The sequence below is a fragment of the Mustela putorius genome, unplaced genomic scaffold, assembly GCF_011764305.1.
Source record: "Mustela putorius furo isolate JIRA1106 unplaced genomic scaffold, ASM1176430v1.1 tig00000589_pilon_pilon_pilon, whole genome shotgun sequence".
NCBI classification, from domain to species: domain Eukaryota; kingdom Metazoa; phylum Chordata; class Mammalia; order Carnivora; family Mustelidae; genus Mustela; species Mustela putorius.
The window spans coordinates 2,999,143-3,018,474 of record NW_025421425.1 but is presented as its reverse complement, the minus strand read 5'-3'; the positions used below and the strand labels follow the sequence as shown (position 1 = coordinate 3,018,474).

The 19,332-nt window shown below is 46.1% G+C and overlaps 1 protein-coding gene across 3 annotated transcripts in view; it reads left to right on the top strand.

Annotated features, from left to right (window-relative positions):
• Nucleotides 1-19,332, top strand: part of CTNND2 (catenin delta 2) — a 900,906-nt gene that overhangs the window by 862,214 nt on the left and 19,360 nt on the right. The window lies entirely within an intron of this gene.

Genomic DNA, 19,332 nt, shown 5'->3' with positions numbered 1-19,332 from the left:
CTCATCGGTCCCATCCCTGTCCCTTGCTTTTCTCAATCATGAAGTAAATGCCATGACACATGGCCCAGTGGGATTGATGGTTGTGCCTGATGGGACAGTAGTCATCATCAAAGAACTTTGTAAACTGGAAAGTCATGTACCAATGGGAGCTCTTGCTGTTAGTTCTGAAAACTGTTCATGCCATTTGGCTGCCGAATGCTCTCTGCCATCCTGTCCCCCGGGAGCTGGATATTTGGATGCAGGGGTTTTTCATTTTGTTGTTGTCATCACAATCATCACAATTGCTTCCAAATTTTCACAGCTCTCTCCCCCTTGGTTTCTCCACCCTCTCTCTTGTCAACCCGTAGATACCTCTCCAGTGCCTGGCTTGCACTCCAGGGGTATAAGTAAATCATATTACATAGGCCTTTATAAGAAGGCCAGTAATGACAATGCTAGTTGCCATGGTTTTAGAAGAGAATTATATGCTATTATTTCATATAGTGCTAATCTGTGTGTGTGCGGGTCAGCTGTGCCAAAGGCTAATGCTAGGGAGGATCACAGAGACATCTAGGACTGCAATAAGCAGTCTGACTTAGTCAAGAGCATGCCATGTTTCCCTGATAAGAGGTCCTGCTGTGATCCTGTACGTTTCTAGTCTGAACACCATGTAGTAAAATCGTCTCACTCACAGAAATAGCCTTCAGGCGACTCTTAGGACATCACTGTCCCCTGAGTTACCTCAAATTGTCTGATGGCTGCTTCTCCATCCTTCTTGGATTCATCTTCCCATTCATTCTCAAATGTTGATATCCCCCCAGGTTTTGTATCTAGACCTTTCTTATCTCACACACGACCTCCTCTCCTGGCCTCAGTTACCACCCACCTCTACGAGTCTCCCAAATCTGTTTCTCTACATATCTGGCCACCTGTTGGATAACTTACTCACATTCCCAGAGCACCTTGAACAAAACCAGATCTCACACCAGCCTATGGTTCTGGGTTCGAGTCCTCTTCTTGCAACCTCCTTCCCCTAAACCCATACTCGGGAACCATCACTAGCTCTCACCTCTCCCTCACGTGTCTGCATCCAGTGCCACACGTCTGCCTCCATCCACTTCTCTCTATGGTCATGGCCAGGAAGCGTGCTTTGTTCCTCTGGATCATTGCCACAGACCCCTAAGTGGACTCACCACCTTCGGGCTCCCTCCTCTCCAGGCCAGTCTCCAAAGGACAGCCAGGGGGAGCTTTTAAAAAAAAAAAATTTGACTAAATGACTCTTTGGGACCATACGTTCCTATGGCTCCCTTTGCCTTAGGACAGAGTCCAAACATCTCAACACAGTTCATGAGACCTTCCAGGAGCATCTCATCCCCAGCCCATCCCGGGCCTTCTACCTACATTTGACCACCAGCTGTACTAAATCTCTGTGTCCCCTGTTCAGTTTCCCTCCCCCTTCCCCGCCACCCTCCATGGTCTGCCCCACCAGTACTCCAATCAGCACCCTACTTGCCCACCTAATCTTCTTCATTTTTCCTATAGTTTTGTATTACCCTCCCTGGAAATCATCTCCCTGACCTCTTCACCAGGGCTGCATTAAGGTCATTCCTTAGTAATCTAAAGTGATGGGAAGGTATATTTGTTTGAATGAATAAAAAAAGTTTTAATTCAAACTTGTAAAGGATGGTTTTTAAGCATTATGAATAGAATTATGAGCTTACAGCAAAATATGTCACCACAGAAGGTGCTATAATATTTAACATGTAGGTAGGATTTATTTGTACTATTATAGAAAACAATTTTCTTCCTTGGTTCAAATGTTAATTGTGGGAGGATTTGAATTATGAACTTCTATTACAAGTCATTTCTTAAGAGAAATTGCAATGAAATTTGCCTCCAACTCTAGTACAATTAAAATACCAACTCCTAATGAGCAAAATTCTGAATTCCATGCAAAATGAGCAAACACTGCGTGAAAGAGCCTGCTTTACTCTGTGCTAGAAAATAGGAATAAAGAAAATGAAATAAATCATATCTGGCCCACTGGCAAAAATAAAGTACAGGACTTAACTTTTTTAAAAATTGAAGTTCTCAGTTTACTTGAACTATTCCGATTACTCTGTTCTCCAAACTTCTAATTCCCCTCTTGGCTGCCAGTGTCTGAAGGTTTTGAATGTAACACACAGCTTAATGACATGGAAAATTGGAATTTATTGCATTCCTAGCCAGTAGAGATCATTGTTTTATTGGTCTTGATGAGGCGTTAGGTCTAAGACCAATTTGGGGGAATCTTCCTGAACACAAAATTCAGTAACAGGATTTGGCTTTAAAATGTATGTGGCCCGTTTTGCTTTCAAGTGTTATTTACTTAGCCATCACTTAAAACCTTAGCTTGTTTACCACTGGGACTCAGATTTGAATGGGTTTTAGCACACTGTTTTTAGGCTTTGGATCCAGATCTTTCTCCAATTCTAGTGAAATAGTATTACATTAATATTTAATCATTAAAAAAGCAAATGAGATCTTCATGTTGGCACCCATATTGGGGCAAAATAACCTCTTTATAAGGAATTCTAGCGAGCAAGCCCAGACATTTCACTAGCTTGACATTTCCCACCTTGGCTGTGGTTGGTGCCTCGGTCATGTTGTCAGCCAGGTGGTCCCCTGCCACCTGCCATGACACCAGTCTCGTGTGGGACTCATTCCTAGAGCCCCAGCTCAGCAGAGCAGGTCCTTGTTATTCTCCAGCGTCTACTTGCACTTCCAGAACCACGTGCTGGCCTCTGGGTCTTGGCAGTCTCAGCTGGAAAGGTGGCCCCATAAAGACTACCCCAGAGAGTTCTGAGAAAAGCATCAGTAGCAACCTGGAGTCACCCCAGGCCATCCTGTGTGATGCCAGGGGACCCTCCTCAGGGCAGTTACTAAGTGAGACATGGAGCTCCAGGTACAGCGGACCTGCTCTGTCCTCTGAGACACAGACGTGTCCTGAGATGAAGGGAAGGTAGCAGGAAGATTCAGGGCACCACAGCGGAAATGCTTCTGAGAACTGGGTCCTGAAAGAAGGAGAGCAGGAAGGAGAGGACTTTCTGCTCTTTCATCTGCTTTCTTTTGCCTGGATTCCTGCTGAGAAAACATGCAGGGCTCTTAAAACAGACCCTGCAAAGTTACCCTGGAAAGGGTAGGGCCATTCCTACTGGTAAGTAGGAGGTCACAATTTTTCCAGTCAAATCAAAGCCAGATTAAACGTTGGAATCACACTCCTGCTGATAATCTGGGTTAGAAAGCAAACTAAGTCTTCTCCACTAGTGTTCCTTGCCCAGTGTTTTACAGCTGTGCTCCTATAGCGGCCCCCACCCAGAACATCAGTGTTTTTCACAGTGAGCTTGTGTCTCGAAGAACGTCAGGCTGCTTGGGCTTGAGACCGAGTTAGGTCACGTTTCTCTGCATGGAGATATTGTATTCATTCTTGTCATTTGGATGAAAGAAGCAGAACATAAAACTATCTTTAAATTCCTTCCTTTTATTGTCAAGAAGATAGACTCTCAGGTTGTGCGTGCCATTCAGCCAGTGACTAATGAGCTTGGGTAGGAGTAGAGTCATGCCCTTCACAGCCTGTCTCGCATGGGGCTCCCTTCTCTTACCCCTACTATATTAGTTTCTTTGGCTCTTGCCACCACCGCACTCACAAAACAAGAAATCAGTAAGTAATTATGGATACGTGAGGGATGCCTGCGGATTTCCTCCAATTTCCAAAACCACAGAGAGAGTGGACACAGCCTTCTTTCAGAGGCCATGACACGCAGTCTCGATGCCCACAAACGGAAGCTGTCGCTCGTGCTTATACTTCCATCACCCCCATCTTCTGAACACAAAAAATCGGTACTGGGTCCCACAGAGGACTGGACAGATGTTCTGGAAGACGGTCAAGAAAAAAACACAACCTGGTCAAAATTCAAAATTTTGACCTTTAAGCTTTGTGGTAAAGAGGACTTTTCGCATGTTGCCATTTGAGAATTAATAGGTTTTCACTTTGAGAGTATCTAAGATGGTGTTGGAGGAGCCATAAATCCTCTATGATCATAAATTAAACCACTGAATGTAGAGCTGTCATTTTACCAAGGAAATTGCTTGCCAGGAATTCATTAATCTTTCTGCTGTGCCGGAAAATTCTTCACCATGAGATGACTGGAAGGACATAAGGACGTTTGGCCAGGTTTTAAAACAACCCAAGTCCGGTGTCCTGAAGACTTATCATAGGAACTCCTTGGGTTCTTTCTGTTCTAAATCACTTAATGTCAAGTTGGGGTAAAAAACAAAAAGGCAGAGGTTAAACTCAGCCCTGGTACTGTCTGCTCCATAAATCCAGGTGTTTGCTTGTTGACGTTTGTATCGACAAAGAGGTCTTCCTTCATGAGGTCCCCTGACCTCTCTGAGAACTTCTCAGACACTCATCATATGATATCTGTCCAAAAACAAAGGCACAAATGGGAACAGAAGCAAAAATCAATTGTGCAAAAGTGGAAATCGATGCACATGGCAGTTGCTAAACAAGAAGTGACTAAGTTATAGCTCTTCCTGGGATGAATCTCCACGTTGGGCAATCCTGCAGAGCAGCACCCTAATTGAACATTTCCTCCATGCCTCCACTTTTCCACAAGGCTTTACCCATAACATTTTATACCAAAACCTATGAAAATACCCCAGAGACAAAATGCAGGGCAAAAGGATTGAATCAGGGGCTAGAAAACTCACAAAGTTTAAGGTAAGTCTACAAGTATTCTTGTTTTGAACTTGAAGCAATTAACTGTAACCTATGCCACTACCACCACCCCCTACCCCAATTTCTCAGTGGATAGCAGTAGTTGGGATAACATAATGTCTATGGGAGCCTTCATTGCTTGAGCAGGAAGAGTGTGCTTGGTTTCTTCCCCTCTCCCCACCCTCACCTAAGCTGTTCTTACTGTGCCCCAATGTCACCCACCCACCAGGCTCTGTCAGGGAAGGAGGAAGAGAGGAGAGCAGAGTTGAGCCTGCCCTGTGCTTTTGTAGCCTGACATTGCTCCACTCTGCTTTCAAGAGATGCTCATGTTCTAGTTCCTTCTTTCATGGGAGCAGTGGTATGGTTTGCTCAGAAGTACCACCTCCCAACTGAGAACCCCTGTTCTGGAGCTGTCTTCTCCAGCTACCACTCTGATTTCTCCATCAGCCTGAGCCAGGGGGATGCAGATTTTTTGTGCCCCTGTCACACAGGTAGTTTTGGAAGAGGAAGAGTACACTTTGGGAATACACAGCTCTTCACAGGCCTTGGAAGGGGTCCAGGCAGTGGATAGGTCTGAAACAGAAGGTGTTTGAGCTCCATGGTCTGTCCACCCCTGCCACAGAGTCTGTGTGTCCCCCTGCCAGGGGGCACTGAAGACACCAGGCCCTGCAACCCCCACCCTCCAGAGAGTTCATGGTCACGATAAATAGATAGTTCACTCTCATGCTTCAGGAGAGAGAAGATCAGGAACACCCAGTGTGCTGACCACCTCCAAGGACGCTCTCCCCGCTTGCAAGTTCTTTCACTTTTTCTCAGGCCAATTTTGTAGAATCCAGAAATGAGACGTGTGCTAATCCCACAGATTCTATTTTGTCTTTTATCTCGCATAAGAGTGTAACAGTCCTGGTCTGATGTCACATGTCCCAGATCAGGGATTCTAGCTCCTTCTATCAGTACTCACCATCCTGTGCATTCTCCAGCATTGGTCGGCACTCTGTCCATGCTACAAGCAGCTGGAAAGGAAAAGAGCAGAGGAGGGCAGAGCTTAAATATTCTCAGGTCTTCATCATGTGGTCAGATCTCCCTGTGGGGGAGCTGGGAATGAGCCTGACTGAAAAAAGAGCTTTTATTGTACAGTGGGAAAAAATGAAAGAAAGGGTCCCCGAGATGCTTACATCTACAACATTCACGTGATGTGGGCACCAACACCAGTGGTCCTTTTGGTATCAGTTTTTATGAAAACCACATTCTTGAGAGATCCCCCAGTGCTTTCATTTAATTGAAAATGCACCTACAGTAACCTCCAGTTGGCTTCAATTATAAAAACTGTCCCAAGTCCATGAGTGTCCTTAGTCCATGCAGAGAGACCAGTTCGGTGGGGGAGTGAGGAAGAACTGTAGGTTTTCAGACTCTTTTTGTCGCTTGAGCAGTAGAAAGTACATGAGCGGTGCCCCAGAGAAGAAGTGAGGAGGAAACAGGATGGGAATACACCTCAGATGTGTCCTGTGGTTGCTCCTTGACCTGTGGTAGGTACAGAGCCCCTAATGGGCTGTCCACAGTCCCCTGTGATGAGGCTGAAACCCACAGCATCAGAAATATAACATTCACACCAATAGTTTTTTTCCTCTGTGCCAGTCTGTACTGTCACACCCCCCAGTGTCTCTCCCTCCTTGTATAATAGCATGCGAATCCTCTTGGAGCCATCTTCTTTGTTTAAATTACTGTATTTTATTTAAATTCATTTAATTAACATATAGTGCATTACTCATTTCAGAGGTAGAGTTCAGTGATTCATCAGTTGCATAGAATACCCAGTGCTCATTACATCACGTGGCCTCCTGAATGCCCATCCCCCAGTTAACCCCATCCCCCTACCCATCTCCCCCCAGTAACCCCTCTCTCCCTCAATGATGTACGTGGGTAGAACTAGAGGGTATTATGCTAAGTGAAATAAGGCAATTTAAAAAGGCAATTATCATATGATCTCACTCGTGTGGAATTTAAGAAACAAAACAGAGGATGATAGGGGAAGGGAGGGAAAAACAAAATAGGATGAAATCAGAGAGGGAGACAAGCAATAAGAGACTCCTAACTATAGGAAACAAACTGGAGCCGTCTTCTTAATGACCATTCCTAGTTACTTCATTCATTCAACACAAGTTTATTGAGTACCTCGTCTACCTTAAGCTCCATTTTAGGTATTGGAAATACAGAAGTGAATATCTACATATTGGAGTAACTTTCCACATACATACTAGCACTTTTATGCATTATTTCTTGGTTGCTTTATTTTATGCTTATCTTTCTCTGGTTCTATTCTAAAATTTTTTAAAAAAATTCTTACTTAATATCCAGGTTTTTTGAAGACCTATCCTCTTTGAGTGAGAACTCTTCGGTGTTGATTTTCCTCTTGTTTTTTCTGCCTCCCCCACTGGTCATTCCTGCTCTTTGTACTTCTGTCTTAAAAACGAGAAATGTCCTCTCCTAACCATCCTCCTCCATTTCCACCTTCCCACTTCCTGTCCTCACATTCCCCGCGCGTCACGGACACGTTTCTGGAAAATCTGGAGTTCTCACTTTCCATTTTATGCTTCAACCCCTGAGGTCTGACATGATGATGCCTGTCCCCACGCCTCTGTTGAAATTGTTCCTAATTGCAGTGTTCAACTAGCTCCATTGTCTATATTAATCAGGGAAGGCTTCCAGCTGTAACAAGCAGACCTAAACATGCAGTGATGCCACGTGATAGATTATTTTCCTGCTCATGCAACCATCTGGACAGGTGTGCATGCGGGCAGCTCAGCTCTTCTCTGCACTTTCAGGAGCCCAGAGTCCCCACTGCCTGCTGTAAGGTCCGCCACTGTACCTGGTGATGGCCCATCGCCATCCCCTCATGTCCCATGGGTGAAACCTCCATCACATGGCCATATGCAGCTGCAAGGAAAGCCAGGACATGGGGCCTACATGTGTGTCCGGGAACAAAGGAAGTGGATTTGCAAGAGCAGTGAGCAGTCCTGGCCAATCCTCCTCCCTTACGTGATCTCCACCTGCCTTTCTGCCACCGTGCTTTCCAGCCGGGTTTTTCTCCAACCTTGCAAGACCCTCCACCTCAGGTTTTGTTGTTGTTGTTGTTGTTGTTTTACAGACTCCTAATCTTCCCTGAGGCTTCTTTGTTTTCCACGTTCTACCTTCTACTGTAGATGATCTCATCTGCTCCCATGCCCTTAGAACACAATTGAATGCCAATGGCATCTGCATCTATTCCTCTATACGGTCTTCACTCCTGAATTCAAAGCTTGTATTTTGAGTCACACCTGTGATGTCTCTATTTCAGCGGATGACAAGTTCTGACGGGGCACACACCTGACAAGCAGCTCTTCAGACCTTCCCCGAATCCGTTGTTCTCGCTTCATTGCCCATCTCAGCCACTAGCACCTCGCCCACCTGGTGGTTCTTTTCAGAAATCCAGTAGTTATCTAAGTGTACATCTTCCTCCCTTATCTCCACCATATTTTGCACCAAGACCTGTGGAGTGTACCTCTCCTGTCTTTATTTCCATCATCATCTGTCACGAGTGCGGGTCCGATTACTGCCTGATTGGTTTTGTGGAATCTACTTTACCATCTTCAATCTATTTTTCCATTAACCATTCCGAATCCACTTCGATAAATCCAAATCTAACCTCGTCAGTGTCCTGGTTGAAAGTCTTCAGTAGCTTGCAGTATCTCTCTTACCCATCTGTTAAAGCTCACCTCCCTCTACCCTCCCCTCAATCACTTCCTTTCAGCCACACTGTCTCCCTTGTTCTTCCTGGCAGACGCAAGGCTGTGCCAACCTCATGGCCTTTGCACTGCCCGGGCACAGAAAAATGCCTTCCCTCCTCTCCTACCAAACCTGGCTCTTTCCATCTCCGTTTAACTGTCACTGGTTCAAGGAAATCTCCCTCTCTCCAATCCTCTAAGGCTGGGAAAGAGCCCTTTCCTTAACGTGTACTTTTTCTTCATGGCTCTTACTGAAAATGTAACATGATGCGATCACATTTTAAATGTCCATCTCCCCGCCATTTCCCTCTCAGGAGTCCTTCCTACCTCCCTCTGCTCTAGCTGCATTCCCAGCATAGTTCCAGGTACTTACTCCTACTTCTGAAATAACTCCAACAAGGCCACTACCCCAGAGCTGAAGCTTAGCAGAAGACACACACAGTGACTCTTCTTCCTTGTCCATGGTCTGTAGCGCTTTCAGGTAGAGTGGAATGTGGAGACCTCGAGGTTAGGCCCCGGGTGAGCTTTGAGCGTACTGACCACTGATGAGTACAGATATAAGAGACTTGACTTTTCAGATGTCAGAGTGGGGCATTCTAGAAGTGAGCCATTTGGATTCATTAAACCTAAAGACTGGACTTTCTTCTATTCGCCCCAAATTTAACTCTGCGGCAGGAACTAGAACACAAAGGGCATTCATTCTTAAAGATCATCCACCCCAGGCCTTTGTTTTAAGGCCTCAGAAGTGACAACAGGAAACAAAAGACCAAATTGGTCTTTATTCCATTTCCTTTGTGTTTTTTCCGCATTCCTTCAGTTATAGCTAACTCTTGGTAGTTAACAATGGTATGCTTTCTTTGACCAAATTACATACATTTCTTTGCAACTTGTCAAATCTTGGTGATACTGATTTAGAATTAGGCCCATGGCAGTAAATTAAATTCCTGAAATGCATGTACGTGGTATCTGCTTTTTGAAAGATGGTACAAGTTTCCCCCAGATCCAAAAGTAGAGTGCTCCTATGAAACTGTTCAAAGTGAAACCGCATAAAGCAAAGGAACAATTATCATTTCATAAAAGCCAAAATCCTCATCAGATTTCTTTCAGTTAGTGAAAACAGGTTACCAAAATAGGTCTTTCGTAAGAGAAAAGTGGCATAAAGCGAACTTTCAGATAGTGGTGAGAACCTGTACTACGGAAGACTCCACATTTACTGTACCTTTAAGCATCCGAATCAATTTAATTAAATTCCATTAGAAGCACCAGAGCTGAAACAAACTAATATGAAAACAACTGGTACGCCAGGAGGTATTTATTTCTGTATTAAACTGCAAATACTCCCTCTTGGCCCTTAAGTTTTCACTTCAGTATTTAACTCTACCAGCTTTTGCTGTAGAATTGTTGAAGGAATTCATTTTAATGAATCTTTAACAAACATTTCACCTTAGAAAGAGGCGGAAGCTCGTTTTATTAGAGCAAAGGGAAGCTGAAGTTTCACTGACATGGAAAAATCTGGCTTCGGTTTCAATCGCACAGACTGTGGATACTTCAGCTTTTTTTCTACATAATACCTTTTACTGAAATAAGTGTGTCTGCATAAGGACCACTAATCTGGAATCCCTTCTTTCTCTGCTTCATGTGTGATGACATTAATAGGTTTCATCCACTGAAAAATGACTAGAAAACCAGCACAAATTGTGAGCAATCAGGTTTTTTATAAGAGAGCCGTAATATCTTAGCTGGTTACCTTTTTCAGAGGATGACAACACGTCTTGTTTTGACTTTCATCTGAAAAATAGGTTCCTGATGAAGAAGTCCCGTTAGTGAATGCGGTTAACAAGCTCTAAGAGTTCGAGTTTGAATGAGTGGATGAGCTTGGGTTGCTGAAAGCCCAGAGGATTTCTACCACGCTTTCTTTCTATCTCAAGTCACTCACAGCAAATTAGAATTGACAGGCGTTATGGACTGAGAGCCTTCAAGGACAGCTAACGCCAAAAACGTGTGTTTGTTACTCCTGAATCGAATAGGCTCTGTGTGCCCACTGAGAAATCCTTGTCTAGAGGCAGAGAAAATCTCACCAGATTAAGGAGGTTCTGGAGCTGTTTTCAAAAAGGAGGAAAAACGTCAATGACCATATACCGAGGGACTCACCGGGTCCTATTATATACTTTTGGTCCCAACAGAGATCTGTCTCAGGGCAAATCACAGCTCTTTTCCATTTTCAAGGTTAATTATTTACTGAAGCTTTTGTCCAAGTCAGAGATGTCACTTAGCATTAGAAAAGATTCCTTAACCCTGAACCCTAAGCCTAGAAGCTAAAACCTCCAGAAGCACTTTGGAAAGGGACCTGTAAATGGGAACATCGCATGTAACGTATCATTAAATGGACATTCAGGAACCCCGTCACCCTCCACCCCAAAGAGCACCCTCTTGCCGAGGTCAGAGACCACAGGGGAACTTAGGAGAAACTCCATTTCCTCCCATGGCATCTCCTAAAGTCCATGACTGAGGATTTAACCCCTTTCTCGCTCTCTAATCACCAAATCCTCTGGACAGCCCCTGAGTGTTTTCTCTGCCTCCCCCCATCTCTGTAAACGCAGGGTAGGGACAGAGCAGCCTCTGCCCGCATCCTTTCCCTCCTCTTGCCTCTGCCTCAGGACAGTGTCTTTCTGTCCTGGGCCTCACTGCTCTGATTCAGCATGGGGGCCCGGGGCATGGGGGCTCAGCTGGGTGACAGGATGCTCCCTGGCAGTTCGGGTTGGGGGACCTGGGCTGGGGGGGGGGCAATCTCTGGACACTCCCCGTGGTTCCACGTCATTCCATTTTACCAGACTACAGCCCACGCCCCCCGCTGGCATGCCCTGCATCCCACTTTCTTTCTGGGGCAGTGACTCTGGGTGTCCGTCTTCCGAGGCCAGGACTATCCCTACAGGTGACCCACTCAGACACCAGCCCTTCGGTCTCTGGAGGTGGGGGGGGGGGAGTCACGTTCCTGCAGTAGGCGTGGACTTTGGCATCCAACTTCAAAAGAAATCAGAGCAAAGCTAACAGAGAACAGGAGGCGCTCGCCCATTCTCCCCTTTCTTCCTGGCTCTGGGAAAGATTAGCATTTGTGGGGGCGGAAGGGGCCTGAGCTGTGGAGAGGGCCTGGTGTCCTCTGAGCTGCAGGATGCGGACAGCAGGAGACATGGGCGGTGCATCCATGCTCAGGTGCGTGCTGCGGCGGGGTCGGCGCCGATCGGGCCAGATGCGACAGGTAGGACTGTGTTTCAAATTATCTACAAGACTGCGTAATGAGCAGGCAGTTTCATAATTCCTCACCCCGAAACAGCAGCAGCTGAGGGAAATGTTACCGTTGAATGGAGCAGACAAGCCAGAGGCCCTTTTTTTTTTTTTTTTTTAAGGACCATTTTACCTAAACTGAGCCAGCGTTCAGCGCAGCAGTGAGCATGTCATAAAAGACAGATATGCCCACAGCAGGAGATGATACTGGCAAGGTCACTCAAAGCTAAGACTAAAAAAAAAAAAATCATAAAGTTTTGATCACCTTCGTTTGTTACGGGACAATAGAGGAAAGGAACCGCAGAGGCCAGCTGCAAAGCCAATGACATTATCATTTGTTTTCCAGTAATTAATGCAGGCATTTTGAATCACTGGATCCAACAAGAATTTATCGAGCATCTCTGTGTTGCAGGCATTGTGCCAGGGACCAGGGCTTCAGAAATAAATAAAGCCCAAGAGTGCTTCGCCGACTACAGTAGTCTATAGTGTGGTCTCCAAGTGGTTTGTTCACAGTGGGCGGGGGAAAAAAATGCAGCCAAAGCTGCCCTGAACCTGGCAGGCGTGATCCCTTGAGCAGTAGGGATTTAATGAGCATGTAGTGCCTGCTTCCTGTTTACGCAGCACGGAAGTGGGCAGGATAAGTGAGATTCAACCGGGGGCCGCAGGGTAGGGGCGGTGCGGGGTGGCGGAGCTGCCTGATCAGAGGTGTGGACGTGTGACGTTGAATCACGTGGCCGTGGTTGCTGGGTCATCAGGTATGGTTGGGGCTCAGGGCTGTGTGTATGTGGCAGCTCTCTGCTCGGAGGTTGGGATCTACTGTTGTTCCTCAGAAGTCAGGCTTGAGAACGCCTTACCTGACGTTCCCCAGCGGACTCAGAGCCTTGAGGGCCTCCTAGGATTTAGTACTTGAAAGCGCACTCTGGTTGGGCACAGCAGCCTGTGCACGGGGACCCCAAGCCAGGGGTTCTCCACGCTGCTCTTCAGTCACATTCCCCCGGGGCTTTTGAAAACAGAAACTCAGAACAATCGGACAGGATCTCAGGGCCTGAGGCCCAGGAATTACTGTTTACAAAAGTCTCCAAGCTGATTATTTTTGCCCTTGATTTATGAAGAAGAAACCAAGGCAGAGCTCACCAGTAATCGTGATACTGACGCTGACCGGGGAGAAGGGCTGACTGTCCTGGCGGCCTTCTCATCCCAGCCCTCTGCCCACAGAGACACCCAAGGTCAAAGCAGTTTTCAGCCTTGGCCCGCAGCTCTGGCTCGTCTCTGTGCGCAGACCTAACGGATTCACGTGCTGATCTGCACTCAGTGCCCTCGGCACTTTCCAGAGTAAGAAGCCACGGGGCAAGTGTGTGTCACGCTAACCTCATGTGGACCAGTGTGGAAGCCGCTCTGTCCCTTCCTCTGAAATCTTCCCGTGGACGTCTTTCCTGTAGCACAGTCTTGTTGGCGATGTTTCCAGAATGGGCAAAAACATAAAATGCTGCACATTCGGAGACCTTCGAGTACTTGAGGGGAAGATGCGTAGGGACAGAACAGAGTGCCCAGCAGGTGGACATATGGTGAAGACCAAACCGTTTCGAGCCCGTGAAGAACAACTCTACCTTGATTCTCACGCCCCCTGGACCCTTGAGCGCACCGACGCGGAGGGTCATAGCTTTGGGGAATAATACAGTTTTAAAGAAGCAGGCTGGGAACTTTAACACAGAAGCTGAAATGGGCTGGAAGGACAGTAAAAGGAGAAGATAAAGAAAATCAGATTATTCCTGGTGGCAATTTAAAGTTCAATGACTTTGAACTCCTCTTCTCTTTCGGATTTCTATCTCTATCTACTCGGAACAATTTAACAACCTCCAGTTTTAAGTTTAATGTGTTAAAAATAAAAACCAATTTGAGGTGCAGATATCATATCACATTTTTGACAGCTTGGCTGGATCTTAAGCTGAAGGGCACCAACGTCTCGGTCATTCTGCTGGAGGTGAAAGATAGATATTAAAGGGGTCCCTTATCGTCCATATTAAGGATTAACAGCCCTCTCCCAGGTGCTGTGACTATTCTTCATTCTGTTTTTTCTTCCCCAAGGTTTCTTATCGAACCTCTAGAAGGCAAAGGGATGAAGTGAAGGGGATGGTGGGTTGAGCAGCTGATGGAAAAAAATTCAGGAAAACGCTTCTAGTCTACAGTGAGTTAAACTTTTAAGAAGAAAAACTAGGGATCAAAGAGACAAATGATGTAAAAAAAAAAAAAAGTGTGCTCAAGTTGTCTTTATTTATGGAAACCACTTTCAAGCCTTCCTGAGTGACACTGGGACGTAAATGAACAATGCATTGATTGCAAGGTCGCTAGCTAACGAGTATGTACATGGCTAGTTGGATAAAAGGAATGTTAGCTTAGCAATAACTTCCCAAGGAAAATGTATCTTCATATCCCTTCTTCTTTGGAAAGCAAAGCGGATTTTTCAGTTGAATGCCAAGAAAATTCACGCAGGAAAAGATGTGGAGGGTCCTGAGACTTATCCTCAAGGTAACTGATTATTCAGTGTAACTTATTGATTGATCTGCACTTTCCTGTCTAGCATCGGATACACTGCTTTCCATAACCCTGGGGAATTCCGAGCCCAGAATTAAAAGTGCGGGGCCCCTCCTGGGCATTGTTGAACATAGTAGCAATGTGGGAGTTCCATGTTTCCATCATGGTGCCTCTCGCTCCGCGTCAGCGAATGACAGGGAAGATGGCCATAAGCAGGAGCCGGTTGCCTCTTCTGGCTCCTGCTGTGGCTCAGAAAACTGCTCTCAAGAACTTTCACTGGGGGGTGCCTGGGTGGCTTAGTGGGTTAAAGCCTCTGCCTTTGGCTCAGGTCATGATCTCAGGGTCCTGGGATCGAGCCCCACATGGGGTTCTCTGCTCAGTGGGGAGCCTGCTTCCTCCTCTCTCTCTCTCTGCCTGTATCTTTGCTTACTTGTGATCTCTCTCTGTCAAATAAATAAAATCTTCAAAAAAAAAAAAAAAACTTTCATTGGGTTTCCACTTGGCGCTATTCCCTGAACTCCCCCTTCCCACCTCCATTAAAGTCTCTGTGCCCATATGCATACAATCGAGGGCCACGTGCAGAGGTGTCAGACCTGGGGTGGCATTCTTGATGCCTCTAAACATGCTCTACGTTATCCTCAAGTATGTGCTGACCCCGTCCCTCACAGACAGGCCATCTGCAAGATTGCCCTCCGCCATGCTTTTGTATGCTAGGAATTGGGTATTACGAAGGATTTTTTGGTGCATCGTATAAGGGTTTCTTCCTTCGTAAGCAGTTTTAGTATTATACCCACCTTCCTGACATTTCCAGAGATGGAAGTACTTGCATGGTCCTGGTGTAATCGAAGCATCACGGAATCCGAACCGCTGAACAAAACACGTCTCCCATCACGTGTGTAAGAGATGCTGACTCATCCATCGCTGTCTCGCCACGGAAAACCAAACCCAACCTAGAGTCATGCTGCACTGATGTCTAGAGTCTCCTTTGGTCTTAGAACGTATGAAATATTAGCTGCTGTTCTTATCGTGAAAACACTTTGCCCTTGATGACACATGGAGTGTCATGACTTATTCATGATTAAAGAAGACAAGGTTTTGATTAAAGCAGTTTCCTGAGACATTGCTTGGAACCCCAGAGTGTATCTTCTAAACTGTGAGACAAACCTAACATGATCCACTTCTGTTGGTCATATTTAAGGACTTTTTGTGGTCAACCAAGCATTATCCTCAGAAGAAAAGAACACCTGTTTAAATAATTTTTCAAGTTGTTCCCAGATATGAATAATGGATGCACATACACTTTTTTAAAAAAGATTTTATTTATTTGTTTGACAGAGAGAAAGAAAGCAGCAGCAGAGGGAGAGGGAGAAGCAGGCTCCCCACTGAGCAGGGAGCCCAATGCGGGGCTCAGTCCCAGGATCCTGGGATCATGACCTGAGCTGAAGGCAGACGCTTAACTGACTGAGCCACCCAAGCACCCTGCATATACATTTTTTGTTTTTATTTTTGTTTTGTTTTTTTAAGACTTTATTTATTCATTTACAAAACAGAAACAGAGCATAAACAGGTGGAGAGGCAGAGGAAGAGGAGGGAGAAGCAGATTCCCCCACTGAGCAGGGAGCCAGACATGGGGCTCGATCCCAGAACCTGGGAATCATGACCTGAGCGGGAAGCAGCTGCTTACCCATCTGAGTCACGCAGGCACCCCCCATATACACTTTTGCAGTGGTTCCCATCCTGCACATGCTTTTGTAAGACGGCTCCTGCCCTGTCCTTGCCACCCATGGAGGACTGAAGGGAAAGGCACAGAATTCCCGTGGAGACATTTTCTCCTCCTGCCCCCACACGTAGCCCTTAGTGTGCCCTCTCCCACCTTTCGCTGAGGAGCACTGAAGCCTTACAACCCTCATCACTTCAGTCAAGACTCTTGAGTCATCTATGGTTACTGGAACCATCATTTAAAGTTTGGGAATGTCTAGTAATCTGCCCCAATACCCCACCTTTCTTCTACCTGCCTCCCCGCTTCTACCTTCTGCCTTCGACCGACCTGCCCACATGCACCTGCCTTCGTCTCCCTCTTTGACCCATGGTCTGCTCTCAGGAAAAGCCCCGTATGCATCACCCACCCCCGTCTTCTCACTCTGACTCGGGGCTGTCCCTGAACACATGCCCCCCTCCCCCTCTCCCTGCTGCCCTCTCCTGTGGTAGCTGTTTCATTTCCCACCTCACTCCCCTGGAGAAACCCCAGCATCTATGAAGTACCCTCACTCCAACAGCCTGGGATGGTTTTAGGATCTGTAGCCCACCATGTAGTTTTCATTCTCCATCTCCTCCCCAACATCTTCCCTTGCTTCTATCCCTGGCTGGATTCCATGGGCTTCCATGGCATTCTATTTGCAGTCCCTGTCTCCTTCCAAGCTACTTCCTGACCACTCCCATCCAAGTCCATCTACCCCCCCACTTGCCACAGGGTAGCTGAACTTGGCTGGAGAAAAACAAGCAACATGCTGCCCTGTTGTCTCTTTTTAAATTCCTTGTACTGGGCACCCTGGCCACTAGACCCTGGGCTGTGGTCACCTTGCCCCCTCCCAAGAACCATTTCATACATTCTCTTCTTCCTTTCTCTGTCCCCCTCCTCCTTTTCCTTCCTCCCTCCTATTCCTTAATCTCCAAATCTTCCTCACACTCAGCAGATGACCTCACTTCTCACCCCACCTGGAGAACATGCAAGAAAATGCAAGAGAACGGCCTCATCTGCCTGCTACCAAATCTCCCGCCCACACAGCCCAGCTGTCCTCCTGCTTCTGGTCCACAAGCAGACCACGTGCTGTTCTCATGGTCCACGAGCCCCTTGTTCCCTAATCTTCCAAGCAGTCCTCTCTGAAATTCCCTCCTGCAACTGCTTGCTTCCTCTGTGGCATCACCAGCTCCTTGGTCTTATCTGTTGAGTCACTCCCAATGGCGAATGAAACGCTCCATCTCCCAGGTGATCTCTGAAGACATCTCTTGGTCACTCAATCTCTCCAAGCCCCATTTCTCCACTCTCTGTAATAATAAAACTCTGTCAAAGTGGCCAGCTCTTACTCTTCCGTTCATCAATTTTCATTATCTTTGGAGCCCACCCGAGTTAGACATATGCCGACCGGACCAAAGAAAGTACTTTTGTCCCGTCATGATGGCTTACATGTTCCCCAGGCTGGTGGTCAGTTCCCGGTCCTGCCTGTCGTTCAGCTGATCTCCGTCTCCTTCACGCATCCGCTTTCCTTGTCTTGCCTGACCTCACACCCTCCTGGCCCTCCTTCCGGCTCTCGCTGGCCCTTCTCGGGATCCTCTGAGTCTTCTTTTGCACACCCCTTACATATTAGAGTGTCCCAGGGCTCGCCCGGTGTCTCCTGCTTGCCGTTGTTTTCATTCATGTTTCTTTCCGTTCCCCTTGCTCTAAATAACATCTCTATGCTGAACTCCAAAATGTTATCTCCAGCCCTGACATTGCTCCTGAAATCCCGATTTGCAGATTCTGCTTTATTCTGTATCTTCTCTTTCATGTCCAAATAGACATCTCTACCCATCTTGTCCCAAATGGCAGTATTGATTTCACCACCGAAAGCTATTTCTCTCCCAGTATTCCTTATCTCAGGAAATGGCAACTTCAGTCTCCTGTGGTTCACACCAGAAGCCTGGGGTAAAGCTTTATTCCTCTCTCCTTCACCCAATAGCCAAGTCATCAGCAAATCCTCCAACACAGATGCCAAATCTGCCCATAGCTCATCATCGGCCCCCATCTGAGCCAGGATTGTGTCTCCCTCCTCCAGTGGAATAGTTTATTACTTGGTATCCCTGGTTCTGTTCTACTCTCCCCAAACTCTTCTAGACACACGGAAGGCTTCTCGATTTCTTGGTGCCCCTTGATCACGCCTCAGCCATGGAGACTTCCGATGGCTCTCATCTGTGCGTAGCCCGTGTCCACCTGCCTTCTCATCTGCTCTTCCTTTGGCTTGGGTATCTGGGTCGTTGTCATCCTCCAGGTCCCTGCTACAAAGTTAATTGTTCCCAGAGTGACACACATTCCATTCCCACATCCCATAATCTAAAAACACTAGTATTTTCTGACCTGAATTTCTTGATCTGCTCACCTTCAAGTACTTGTAAGTGTGCCACATTTCAGTATCACTATTTCTTTACTTGACTTTAGGTGGCCTGTTAACTGTCTAAGCCTCAGTAAAATGGGATGCTAATAGCATCCAGCCCATGAGATTGTTGAGAAAATATCGCCTTGTAGTAAATTCTCAATTAATTAATTAATTAATTCTCAATTAAGAGCTAAGTAATAGCTTTAAAATAGCAAACGTCTAACCTTGGCTTTATCCTACCAGCCAAACAAAATAAGAATCAGAATTAGAGAAACAAAGACACAAATACTGAAATGAGTATGAATTTTGTTCTTCATTAACTTCCATCTATTTCTGCCTGCAATGATTCTTTAATAGAACGTTGAGTCTCTTAAAAGTCTAAATATAACCAGAAAAAAAAAAAAAAAAGGCCCGAAGAGTTTCACTGGTTGCCTCTGTGATGCAGGAATGGGGTGGGACAGACGAGTCTTCTCTTCCTTGGGGTAGTGTCACTGCTATTTGACATCTGACTTTGATATCTATAAATTGAATTAAAAAGGAGAAAACACTGGAAGGAGTTATTGTGGTGTGTTAACAGGAGTTCTGGGGCAGGGTGGAACTACTGACAGTTTTTTTCTTCTTTGTGGTTTCTAAATTCATGAAATGATCCACAGTGTATGTCTTTGGTTTTTAAAATGAAAACCAGTATATGTGTCTTATTGCATATTTACTAGATATTAGAAGGCTTAATCCAGGGGTGCCTGGGTGGCTCAGCCAGTTAAGCATCTGCCTTCGGCTCAGGTCAGGATCCCACTTCTCCCTCTCTCGCTGACCCTTCCTCCTGCTTGTGCATCACTCGCTCGCTCTCTGTCTGATGTCTAATGAATAAATTTTAAAAATCTTTATAAAA